This window comes from Ursus americanus, chromosome 18 (assembly GCF_024610735.1).
Source record: "Ursus americanus isolate L20-20 chromosome 18, mUrsAme1.1.p, whole genome shotgun sequence".
NCBI classification, from domain to species: domain Eukaryota; kingdom Metazoa; phylum Chordata; class Mammalia; order Carnivora; family Ursidae; genus Ursus; species Ursus americanus.
This window is the reverse complement of record NC_142144.1, coordinates 15,671,900-15,685,776: the sequence shown is the minus strand read 5'-3', so window position 1 is coordinate 15,685,776 and position 13,877 is coordinate 15,671,900. Positions and strand designations below refer to the sequence as shown.

General features: G+C 41.7%; 1 pseudogene; it reads right to left on the bottom strand.

Moving 5' to 3' along the window:
* Positions 1-11,728: 11,728 nt before the first annotated feature.
* LOC123788103 (adenosine 5'-monophosphoramidase HINT1 pseudogene) lies at positions 11,729-12,105 on the bottom strand (annotated as a pseudogene).
* Between the last annotated feature and the right edge of the window lie 1,772 nt (positions 12,106-13,877).

Genomic DNA, 13,877 nt, shown 5'->3' with positions numbered 1-13,877 from the left:
ATGTGAATCCCCAGTTTCTAGCTTCATTTCTTTACATCTTTGCACTGTCTCTGCTTGCACACATTTATTAGCAGTAGGAGTAGTAGAAGTAATCTGGTCTCTGAGTAAATCCATGAAGATGTTTTCCCCCACCCCCATGCTTTGCACAACACTCCCCAGGGAAAAGTGCTTCTATCCTTTCTTTGCAAGTTGGGTTTGAAGAGGATCCAGCAATCCTCTTCATTTGCAGTTATAAACATTGTTTTTTCTAGCTGCTGTTTTCTGTTGCAGTACCATTGAATTTTTTTTTTTTTTTTAGAAGAGCGATAACCCAGGTAAAACTTTGTTTCCCTTACCGCAGGCGGCCAGGAGTGATGTCATACTGTGGTGAGTGTGCAGTGGGTCTGAGAGCAGATGGTCCAGGTGCTTAAGCATTCAGAGCAGGAGATGCAGGGTAGTGGGATCATTTGCAACTAACTGCAGCATCAGCAACATTTTTTTTTTTTTTTGTCTATGTTGTTTTTAGTCCTACCACAGTATTGCTAGAAACTATATCTTTTCCAGTCAGTGGGCTGAAGGAACTAGAAGAGCATTATTTATTTTATTTTAGTTTGTTTCTGTCTCAGATTTCTTCTCTTATTATGGCTTTTAAATGAGTCAATGAAAATAATAATGTCCAAACGCAATTTACTTGCACTTCTTAAGTTCTTTGTGGAAAAACCCATAACCGTGGTCCTTAAAATATTTGATTCATGGTTTTCATTGAGAAAAACAAAGGGAGTTCCTGACATACAATGCAAACCATTTGAAGGTGTTCATTGATCCCCTTCCCTAAAAGAACCTAGCCCTGTTTGTGGCCCTGGTCTGCCCCTAGTAAACTGTGTGACCTTGGTTAACTTACTCATTTTCCATGTGTACACTAACTTGTGTTTCCTGGTGAATGAAGAATTGTGATGAGATGGATTTTTAAGGCTTGTTTTAGAGCTGTTATTCTGTGAAGCAAAACAAGATAAACCGTAAATACAGGGAAATTGGGCAGGTGGCAGATAAATGCACTGGATTTCAGCTTAGGAAAGTTAAAAGACTTGCCAGGTTAGACTAGCACCTGAGCCGCTAAGCCTTTCCACCCTCCGTTATGGTAATCTCGGTAATGTCTCATGTTTGAGAGAGCAATGCCTGCATCTCTCGGCAGAGTTTAGCATGGCGTTCAGTAATTCCACCCGTCCGTCTCTCACATTCCGCTTTCTGCAGTATCTGCAGTATAGGATGGCCCCAGTTGCTTCGTTCGATTCATGCCCCAGCAGAGAGTGCCTTCACACTTCAGTCCTGCTTTGTCCTCAAGCCCTTCCTTTGGCTGTACCATCTTACAAGCACTAAGCAGGCTTGCATCTTGTCAGGCAGGAAGGGGGAACCTTTTATGCATTTCCTAAATCCTCTGATTTTGCAGATTTCTCACTCCCATTGTTTGTGTGTTTGTTTTGGTTTGGGGGTTATATGTTTACTGCTTTTGTTATTGTTGCTGTTATGTTCTTGCATATTTTGCTCAGCAAAGAAGACAAGGTTTGAGTTGGAGAGCTGTGTCAAACTTGCGACAATAGAAAACTCTTACTTAGATATGGAGAGGACAGTGGGAGAGTTAACGAGGAGGTCAAAGGCTAGATAGGAAGTTAGAAGTCAAAGACAATGTTTGGTGTGGGAAATAAGTGCTGATAAGGGCACAGTTGGGGTTCACTATTTTTAGCGATAATGATGTTACCATTTCTTGAATTCCTCTTATACTAAAAATAGCTAGCTTAATATTTTACATCTATTATTAACTCTCCGGAACCAGTGTGCCTGTTTTATTCTGGTCCTACTATTGCTAGCTATGTGATCTTTGACAGATTACTTAACCTTTCTGTGCCTCGGTTGTTTTTTTGTTTTTTTTTTTTTAATGAAGTTTTTTCATAAGTGGAAAAAAATAACTCATAAGGTTGTTGTAAACAAAAGAGGAAGCTGAGCTGGAGTCACCCTTTGTCTTAGGCTTCATGGTCTTCAAAATGTTAAAGGTGGGGACGCCTTGGTGGCTCCGTCAGTTAAGCATCTGTCTTTTCTGCGTTCTGCCAGATCATAACCGAGGATCCTGAGATTGAGTCCCACATTGGGCTCCTTGCTCAGCAGGGACCCTGCTTCTCCCTCTGTCTGCTGCTCCCCCTAGTTGTGCTCTCTCTCTCTCTGACAAATAAATAAACGAAATCTTAAAAAAAAAAAAATGTTAGAAGAGGAGCATATCAAAATTGCTGGATTAATCATCATCATTCTCCCATTATTATTTTCACTGTTATTCTCTGTTACTCTTATGCGATAAGAATAGTTAGGGTAAAGTGAGTGAAAAAAGATAAAGGGAGGCATATTACAGATTTGAAGAGTTTATTGATCGGAATCAGACAGCACTAAACCAGATGTGTCTGGAAGCCCCTCTTGGACAGGAGCTTTGGGAAAGATACTTACAGAGAAAAGGTAGAAACAAAGTAAGGAAAATTATTGATTGGCTGTAGCTTAGAGCCTTGTTGGCTATTCATGATTAGTTGTCGTTAGGTTTCAATTTCATAACCTTGAAGCATTCACAGGCTTTGGTTTTGGTTTGCTTATGTAGCCAGCATAGGGCCACCTCAGTCTAACAGCCTCCTTGCTAATTAATTTAACACTGTCCACATTTTACGAAAAAATAAAACAAAACAGTAGTAACAACAAAAAACTTGATGACTAATGCACTAATTTTTTTCAGCAAATAAATTATGTGTTTCTGTGCAGATCACGGAAGGGGACAGGAGGCCAGAGCTTAGCAGCCTAGTCAGTAAGACTGCAAGTCATCCTCACCCAGTCCAGACCTGGCCATCTTTCCTGGAGCAAACCTGGAAAGATTCACTTCCCCCAGGCTTCAAGCTGAAACCAGCTTCCCAGGTCAGAAGCCTGGGACTCAACTTGGCCACTTAGCACCGAGGTTCTTTTCCTGCTGATCAATCCTGACCTTCTGTTTTGAAGTTTAAAAGCCTCCAAAGCCTTCTTGGACATCAAATAGCTCTTACCAAATGCCATTTGGGCAATTTAAATGCAAATGAATCGGCAATATTTGGACTGCTTCCAGTTAGCTTGCTTGTGCTTTCCCAAACAAAAGAGGAAGCTGGGTTGGAGTAACCCTGTGTCCTGGATGGCCTGGTGTGGAAGTAAAATTGCACCGGACATTTGTTAAAAATAGCAGTACAGATTTTATTCCGTCTACTGTAGCAGGTGAAAGAGACCTCATTACAGGACTGAGCTCAATTCTGCTGAAACAAAAGGCAGGGCCGTTTTTGTTTTTGTGTTTTTTATATTTATTAGTTCTTTATTTTTATTTTTTGCACTGGGGTGCGTTAGTGGAAAATTACTGGAGCACCTTGCTGGGAGGTTGGTCAAGGTGATTAGGCCATCTGTGTGCGTGTGTGTGTGTGTTTGTCCCTTGTCTTAGTTTGGTTCCTACCTTCCCATGGAGACTGGGAGAGGGGGGCGCTATCCTCCTTAAGGATTATGTTTCAAAGCAAAGGCTCCCTGGTCCTTGAGGGAAGACATTCCTGAATTATAAAATGGTAAGAAGCTGGGGGAAGATTTACATCTCAGAGGGGCACAGAAAGAATTTGTAATTGCAAGTTTTCTAATATAAATGCTCTAAGAAAAGGGAAGTCTGGGGTCTGTCCTCTGGAAGAAACCTGTCTGAATTTAATAACACTGAGGGAAAAGTTAAGGTTGTCTTATTCAGTGGTCTTCAAAAACCTTAAAAAATATAATTTAAGACATTGGACACCCTGCTCTGAATGTAGCTTGCTTTGATTTTGAAACAAGTGGAGATGTTTTTCATGCTAGAACGAGATATAATAAAGGTGCATAGCCAGAAAGAGACCTACATCTAAAGTAAGGGGAAAGAAATCAGGTCTCTAGTTTTGTCTTTGCCTCTAATTATATGGGTGGTCTTGGCAAATCACATTCGTCTTTCAGGGCCTCAGTTTCCCCATTTGTAAAATGAAGCAACTAACCTCTATGGATACCTCAGGGACATTTCAGATCTTTTATTCTCTATGATTATACGACTCTGTGGAACTCTGGCGAAGAGGAAAAAACGCTTAACGAAGATAGCTGCATTTCTTTTAGGGATAAAACTCTTTCTTTCTGAACAGTCTTAAATGGACCTTATGAAAGGTTTTGCAAGGGAAGGAGGACTGGTATCACCTAGTTGGGACTTGTTAAAACTGAGGGATCCAACGAGAAATAGCCCCACTCATACGTAGTCAGCTAATTTCCAACAGGGACACAAAACAATTCAGTGAAAAAAAGGAGAGTATTCTCCATAAACGGTTCTGGAACAACTGGATAGGCAAGTGAAAAATACAGTACCCATATTATACATATAGAAATTCCAGATGGACCAGGGACTTAAAGTACAAGCAATAATTATAAACTTCCAGGGGAAAAAAAAAGAGAGACTGTCTTAAAGAATATGGGGTGAGCAAATATTTCTCAGAATATAAAGGCATTTTTTAAAAAGATAAAAATTAAATGTAAAAACAACAACAAAAACCTGAGGGACCCGAATTCTGAGTACAAAAATTCTTTTCACAGGGAGTTTGGGGTCCTCTTGGTTTCCTAGGAAAAATATATCAGGGCATAGAAATCTGGTGAAGGTAATGATGTTAGTAGCTGTAGCCTTCTCACATGTTTGGAAGTGTTCCAAGCTCTAAGTGTTTTGCCTGTTCTAACTCAATTAATCCTTACTACAGTCCCCTGCAGTGGGTGCCACTATTCCCAGGTATAGATGAAGAAACTTGCTTAGAGCCTCACAACTGGAAAGCTATGTCCCCAAGGTGCAGCCCCAGGGAGCCTGACTCCAGGCAGTGTGGCAAAGACCATCTGTGGCACAGACGGTGACGGTAGGTCCCAGGCCAGGAATCACTGAGCCAGGAACCAAGAAGAGATTCCTGTGGAGAGGATAGGGAATGATCCTCTTCCTTCGTTTTAGCTGCGACAATTTCTGATGTCCAAAACGTTCCTCTTTCTTGGTATTTTCTTTTCCCTCCTTTGCCCCTAACCTTTTCTGGGGGGGGGGGGGGGGGGGAACCATAGGCTTGCCCAGAGGCATCGGGTTAGAGGTGTAGGAGGACCCAACATTCGAGGCCAAGCATCTGCATGGGCTGCAGGTAAGTCAGGAGAGGAGAGGGGAGGGGAGGGGAGGGTGAAGCTGAGTGAGGGGAGAGAGGCCATAGAGATGGTGGCAGGATCTAGGGCAGTCAGTGTGAAGTAGGGGACAGAGGCCATCCAGAGCAGGTGAAGACCAAGCAGTGAAGAGGAGTTTGGACTGGAAGGTGACAAGCAGCCCACAGGATCATTTCAGCATCACTATTTAGGGAATACTTAGGATGGTGAGAAGGTTTCCATAAACGTCTAGGTTCCCAGAAATTATGTGATGTGGGGTCCATCCCTCCCCACTGTGGGGAAGAATGGGTCCCTTTTGGCTGCTCTGAATTTCGGAATATTTAGGTTGTAGGCAATCTCTCCATCTCTGGAACTGTATTGCAAAATCACCTTTCTGAATCCTTCTTGGTCTTCAAAGATCAGTTCAGATCTATGGCTCATCATAAAGATTTTGTTATCCTTCCAGTCGGCATTGATTTCTGCCTTCTTTGAACTCCAAGAAGCACTTAGAGGCTAAACCGCCCAATCTAGCACTTGCTCTAACTTTGCATTGTAAATTAACCACTTTGTGTAAGGCAGTCATCTCTCCCAGACTGAAACAGGGAGCCGGTCTTGATCTCATTTTCCTTTTACAAATTGGCTAGCACCAGACTGGGCACACAGTGCGTACATCAAATCTGGTTCCTCAGGCAGTTAGTTGTCTATCTAGCATTGTAGCTAAATGCACATAGCACTTTACAGACGGGTTTCATAAACGTTTGTTGAATCTAATGGTCCCTACAATCTTAGTCTTAATCTAATAAAAGATTTCAGGTACATTTTTTCCCGCATGTGCCAAACTTCTCTCTCTCTCTCCTTCCCTCTCTCTTTCTCTCTCCCTCTCCCTCTCTCTCTGCCCATACCCCTGCACCTCAGCCACAAGATAGATACATGCCATCCAGGATGACAAGAGCGTGGATATAGGATCCATGTCCCGATGGCAGATCTGCCAGCGTTTTGAAGTTGAGCTTAAGGGGAAAATTGAAACACAATCTTTTCTCTATGCAAAGTGTGCTTTGGTTTTGCATAATGCATTGTGCTTCAGGTGCCAAGTTCCAGACACAAGGAGAATTAATGGAATAACATCGGTAAAGGGCTTTAGACTCCTCAGAGGAAGTTCCCCAGCCTCATTAAAGGTAATATTATTCCGTTTTAGAGTTTAGTTAAAAACAACAAAATAATATTTTCCTGTCTTTACTGCTAATTTCTCCATGTTTGGCATAGTAAGTTGTGCTCTGCGTTCACGAGCTCTATCACCCTTGTGATTCACAGATTTGTACTTAGGAACAGCCCACGCCAGGGTACCTGTGAGTGTGAACTGTGGGGATATACAGGAGCATGCATTTTTTAAATTAGTTCTGTGCCTATAGCTCTTGTCGCTGTGCACTTTACTACCTGTGACTATGCTTTTATTTCCTATTGAATTGCCAATGTCTTGGGGGTGAGGGACCCTCCTGCCTTCTTCATCATTTTGTTCCCAGCGACTAGCACAATGCCTGGCTCATAGTGGAAGTGTCATAAAGAATAAGTGAATGAGGGGCGCCTGGGTGGCTCAGTTGGTTAAGCATCTGACTTCAGCTCAGCTCATGATCTAAGGGTCCTGGGATCCAGCCCTGTGTGGAAACCAGTGTGGAGCCCAGAGTGGGGCTCTTCGCTCAGCAAGGAGTCTGCTTCCCTCTCCCTTTGCCCCTCCCCCTGCCTGTGCACTCTCTTTTTCTCTCATTCTCAAATAAGTAAATAAATAAATAAAATCTTTAGAAAGAAAAGAATAAGTGAATGAATGAATGAATGAATGAATGTACATTTATCCAATCAAAATTGGATGAATCCAAAAAAGACTGAGCAACTACAGGAATCCAGAGAGACCAATCAACCTCTCCGTTTGGATAGGAACATTCTATGAGCTTACGGGAAAGGTTTTCAGAATGTTAACTAAGATCTGCCATCTTCCACTGGAAGCAATCTAAATCTATTACAGTGTGCACATTTCAATGGAGGGCACCAAAGACCAGGCCTTGACCTATAAAGCCTCTATGATCTGGCTTCTATTTCTTTGATCTTATCTTCTATTACTATCCCCCCTCAGACTGCCTTCTGCTCCAGTTACTATGATCTCCTTGCACTTCTCAAATATACCAACGCTATCCCAGTTCAGGGCCTTCTCACTTACCATGCCCTCCATATGGACGGTTCATCCCAAGATGCCCTTTCTCTTCATGGAGTCACGTGAACAGTCTCCACAGAGAGGCCTTCAGGAAACACCATCATTCCACACTGTCTCCTTCCCAAAGGCCATCTCTTATTCTTCAGAGCACTTACACCACCCAACATTTATTATATACTTAGTCATTTGTTTTTAATATGCTAATTCTGCCATTCCCCACTCCAGTGTTTGCTCCATGAGAGAAAAGGTAGTTTTTGGCTTATTGCTACTACTGCATAATAACCTGCATGTAGTAGGTATCTAATACACGCTTGTTGAGGAGATGGATAAACAAATAAATGAATGAATAAACTTCAGCATGCACTATGGGCCTAACACTGGACTAGGAGTCAAAAGAACTTCTGGTTTTAGGTCACTCTTCTGTTCTTTCTAATCTAGGTCTCAGTCATGTGATTTCAATTTTCTGAGTCCTAAGTCCACCATTAAGGAAATATAGTTAATACTGTCTGTGATATTGGGTACCTGGGTGGCTTAGTCGGTTAAGCATCTGCCTTTGGTTCAGGTCATGATCCCAGGGTTCTGGGATTGAGTCCCGCATCAGGCTCCTTGCTCGGCAGGGCGTCCGCGTCTCCTTCTCCCTCTGCCCCTTCCCCCGCTCATGCTAGCTCAAGCTCTCTCTCAAATAAATAAATAAAATCTTATGGGGCGCCTGGGTGGCACAGCGGTTAAGCGTCTGCCTTCAGCTCAGGGCGTGATCCCGGCGTTCTGGGATCGAGCCCCACATCAGGCTCCTCCGCTATGAGCCTGCTTCTTCCTCTCCCACTCCCCCTGCTTGTGTTCCCTCTCTCGCTGGCTGTCTCTATCTCTGTCGAATAAATAAATAAAATCTTTAAAAATAAATAAATAAATAAATAAATAAATAAATAAATAAAATCTTAAAAAAAATACTATCTATGATGTCTAGGTTACAAAATTGTTTTGATACTACAATAATTGTTTCTAATAATAACAACAATGATAGCTAAAATTTACGGAGCACTTAATGTGTGCCCAGCATTCTGTTTAGTGTTTGCATAAATGCTCTCATTCATTCCTTTCAAAAATTCTATTATTTCCACAAGCTTTTCCTTGTTTGTAAAATAAAGATAACAATTATCTTCATTTTGCAAAGAAAAAAAGGCAAACAAGATAAATGTAAGGGGGCGCCTGGGTGGCTCAGTTGTTTAAGCCTCCAACTCTTGATTTGGCTCAGGTCATGATCTCAGGGTCATGAGATCGAGCCCTGAGTTGAGCTCTGCACTGGGTGTGGAGCTTGCTTAAGAGTCTCTCTCCTTCTGTCCCTTCCTGCTCACATGCTCTCTCAAAAAAAAAAAAAAAAAAAAAAAGATAAATATAAAGCTATCTTTGCAAATGGTAAAGCCCTTTAAGAGTGATAGGTATGCTCATCTGTGTTCAGTTCCATAGTGAAGCTCCTCTTTAGGATTTTATATCAGTGCCTTCACCCATACTCTGTGTAGACACAGAATAGGTGCTTGGCACAGATGTGGTGTGCGGACAAATGTTTAATAACCGGCTCTCTGAGGGGGAATATCTTTTTGCAGTATCTGCCAATTTCCATGGTGTAAGTGCTCCCCTCCAGTTGGTTACGTGCTACCAACTTGAAGTCTCTGAACTTGTAATTGGATATAGATGATGACAGTCATCTCTCTTCAGCCAGAAGGATGGTCCCAATGTGTCACTGCTACACAGTCTTCTAGTAGGTATATTCCCCTCCAGTCCTGGCCTCTCTCCTTTCTCCACAGTGCAGCCCAAGTGGTCTTTCTACATACAAGATACACTCTTTGGTTTGAAATTCTTCATGGCTTGCCACTCTCTCATTGTCAAGTTAAAGATCAAGTATCTAAATATGTCTTGTCCTACAAGACTCTACATGAGCTCACCTTGGCCTCCTCCTTAGCTTTGACTCTTATGTCCAAGCATAGTCCTCTGCTTCCTGCACTCGTCTTGGAGGAGCAAAAGTGCAGGGAGTGTGTCTGCTATGCTCATCATTGTTTTCTCAGTCCTTAGCATAGTGCCTGATGCTTGTTGGGTGAGTCTATGATTGTACGATGTTATATTCTGAGTACAAAGTCTTCAGCCTCATTATACTATGCGACTGTGCATTTGCCCAATATATGCACACATTTCCAACTTAAGGGGATTTAGCTTGGCAGAGAGCATTATTGAAGTTGCTTTATGTCTGGTGCATTATTATTCAATCGCGTTTCCCCTGGTGCAAAGCTGGCAGGCTGCTCCTCCGTGACAGATATGCTTACTTTGCTTGAGTCACCACCACAAGGTGCATTATCAGTTTTACTAATGTTTGCTCTTTTATACTCTAACAGGTAGTGTGATTCATCCAGTCAGTGCAAGTCAGGAGACGGATGCACACATAAATCTGTGCTGTGGGATGGTTTGCACACAAAATTTCATCCACAGGGGGAAAACATGGAAAACATGACAGCTGCATGCATGGGTAATACATGTGCATATAAACAAAGTTAAACACTCACACTTTTGTTCTTGATCATTTGATTCCAGAAGAATCACAGATCTGAAGGATTGGGATGGATCTTTTATTACTTGTTGCTAAGTACCAGTTTGCCAGACTGTGCTAGACTCAACACATCTGAGTCGGCTGGAGATAATTTTCATATTCAGATTCTTCAGTTCAGAACTTAGATACATGTTTTTTTCAGGAGAGCTAGGATGGAGTTTTTAAAAGCTCTGAAAGCTCCAGAGAAGATTCTTAGGGGCATCCAGGCTTGAGAACCTCAACCTGGCCTTGAGAGCAGGTAGACCTCATATGGGCAGAGGAACAGTGTTTTATTTCACAAACCAACTCTAACCAATTTGACATGGTTGCCTGGAGTTCTGTGTGTAGAAAGAATCTGAGGAAGCATCTTGAAAAGTGCCATGATTGATTAGTGATGTCTTTAATGAGCCTGCATGGGAGGGTAGTGGTATGTACTCCTTGTAGTTGATGACCCCTACACTGTCCAGCCACATAAGTTCAATCCCCTTTACAGTGACGTAAACTGTGGTCTCTCGGTGTCTCCTGGGACATTTGCATGGAAAAGAAATTCCAGTACTCTCAGGGTAACATACTCTATCTCTCCATGGCTCTTTCTCATTTGAACTAAAGCTCTCTTTCTGAGGATCCATTCAGATTGAATTGCTTTTCCTTGGGACCAGGCAAAACAAGTCTACAACTTCTGCCTTTGATGGCCCTTCAGCTATGGTGTGGTTGTGATCGTAATACCTTCATTCACATCTGCTCTACTCCAAGATAAACTGAGTCCCATTCTTTTTTTTTTTTAATGTTTTTTTATTATATTATGTTAGTCACCATACAGTACATCCCTGGTTTCCGATGTAAAGTTCAATGATTCATTGGTTGCGTGTAACACCCAGTGCACCATGCAATACATGCCCTCCTCACTACCCATCACCGGTCTATCCCATTCCCCCGCCCCCCCTCCCCTCTGAGGCCCTCAGTTTGTTTCTCATAGTCCATAGTCTCTCATGCTTCATTCCCCCTTCTGATTACCCCCCCCTTCTTTATCCCTTTCTTCCCCTACTGAGTCCCATTCTTTTTATGACAAGTTGTTGACCCCTTCCTAATGGTGGTCATTTTCTTCTAGGCGTGCTTCAGTTTGGTAATATTCCATTACGCGTGTGCTTCCCAGAACCAGACATTCTTCTCTAGTCTGGTCTAAGCATCTGTAGAAAGAGTAAGATAACCATCACAATCAGTTGGTTAGTTAATTAAATAATTACTTAATTATGGTAGCTTTTCTGGCAGGTATATTGTATTGCTGACTCAAATTCTGCTTACTTTTGACAATTTTTTTTCCATATGATTTTCTACCAGTCCTCCTTCTTACTTCTGCACTGGAGTACTGGAGTATCAAAACGTGAAGCTTACGTTTTTTTGTTTTGTTTTGTTTTGTTTTCTCTTTAAATTGCATCTTGTTACAGTAGGTTATTCTATATAGCTCAAGAATATTCAATATATTGATAAAGCTCTCAGTATTGGAAGTTAAGCAGATCTGAGTTTGAATCTTGGCTTTGCTTCTAAGTAGTATATGAACAGGGAGATTTCCTTGAAATCTTTATGTTTTAGTCCTTTAAAAAAAAACCCTATAAACCATACAACATTATCTTTTATTATGTATGGGTTTTTAAAAATTATTTCCTTAATCTCTCCAAACACAGGCAAAAATAAGTGTATTGTTTAACATATTAGAACTTGCAAACGTTGGTCATTGCCTAGAGAAGAGAAAATTATCCCTTAAAACATGCTTAACCAGGAGGCCAAGTCATCTGCCAACCTCCGAGAACATGGAGATGAACATGACAGACTGTGCCCCATCTGCACCTTCCTTCACCATCATTCGATAACCCTTCTTCAGGCCCAGATCTGCAGCACATTTCTTGCCAACCATCATTAAATGTCCAAGAAGACTTTCATCATCACCTTCTGATACAGGAATCTGGGGTATATGTTTCCTGGGTATCACCAGAAAATGTGTTGGTGCATGAGGCGAAAGGTCATGGAAAGCAAGACATTGGTCATCCTCAAAAATGATTTTGGCTGGGATTTCCTTGTGAATGGTCTTCCTGAAAACTGTGTCTTTGCCAGCCCACCTGGCCTGGGCCTTGGCAAACTCATCTGCCATCTTGGCCTTTCTTCTATGTGGCTGCCCCAGGAGAAGCTTAGTCTTTTTTTATTTTTCCCAAAAAGTCTACCCTCTAGAGTTATTAGGATACAATATTCCCAATGTGCCACAGTCTGGAATATGGCAAAGATTCAGGAAATGCTGGTTATTGTTTTCCTGTCATCAAGTCCATTTGCTGATTCCCAGAGCTTCCTATTAGTTAACCTGTGAACAACACCGTTCTGAATTGTGTGCATCTACTTTCACACAGTTCTACTCACATGCAGATTTTTTACATTACAGTGCTATAAATATCGTTTCTCTTATGATTTTTTTTCTTAACATTTTCTTGTTTTTGGCTTACTTTATTGTAAGACTACATATATAGTTCGTACAAAAGTATGTGTTAATTGACTGTTTATGTTATTACTAAGGCTTCTGGTCAACAGTAGGCTATTGGGAAAGTTTCTGAGGAGTGAAAAGTTATACATGAATTCTCATCTGTGCAGGATAGTCAGTGCCTCTAAGCCCCACATCATTCAAGGGTCAGCTCAACATGTAAGGTCAAGAAAATGTCTTCATGTCTACTTTTATTAGTTCAGCAGTACAATCAAAACTTATTATCTGCTTTATGCTAGACTGCTAGACACAGGGGGTTCCTTGGTGAATGGAAGAGACAAAATTCCTACAAACATGGAACCCGCAATCCAGTGGGGAGAAATATGATGAAATAAGTAGTTATAATAGCGTGTGCCAAGACTATGCTAAAAGATACATAGTATTTTATGAGAGACTTGTCTAAAATAAAATATATGTTGGAGTGAGGTAGGCTATTTCCCCTATCTCTGGGCTCCATATCTCCCTAAGTCTCTAGTCTGGAAGGTTGATGTCTATATCATGTTTGAAAGACTAGCACAAAAATCTGCCATATGGGAAATGCTATGGACTTCATGAATTGCAAGGCCCATGACGATAGAATGTCTTTTTTTTTTCTTCTTTGTATCTCTAGTGCTAAGCACAGTGAGTCACATGTAACAGGTCCTCAATAAATATTTGTTGAATGAATAAATGCACCCAGCTATGTGTTTCAAGTTCATGAAAGCATGCAAATGGCCATTCACTGACCTAAAGGTTATTCTCCAAGGTCCATGCTGAGTAAGAAAGAAAAGGAATTGTCAGCCCTGTTCTCCTTGCCTGACCCACTACATTCTACTCTGATATCCTTTTGTTCTCCATGAATAATAATGAAAGAGTGAACAGCTGAGATGTAACAGTTTAAGTTTTAGAGTTTGGAGCAGTTTTCACTCTGGATTTTTAATGGGAAAGTGTGTGCGTGTGTGTGTGTGTGTGTATGTGTGTGTGTGTGTTTAATCAGACTCTCAGCCTCTTCATTTGGGCAGAGGTGACAGATACCCTCTGCAGATCTCTTAGGCCATAACACCTTTCTGGTAAATGAGGCCATTGCAGACAGGAAGCATAGCATAAATGCTACACTGCCAAGCTGAACTACAGTGAGGTGCAATGAAAAGTAGTTTCGTTCATTACAATCTGATTCTCCATCTGTCTGGGGTGGTCCTTTATATCTCTCCATCACTGCACCTATTTTGCTGGCTCTGATGAAGAGGTGAATCGATTACATTCCTGAGCACAGACAAAAACACAGCCTACCTTGTCCCCCCCCAGCCCATCCCAATCCTGAGCTTAGCACCTAGAATCCTCCAGACACTGAAAGAAACTAAGGAACTCAGTAGCAGGAGGGAAACCCTATAAACTTACTAAGGCAGCTCACCTGT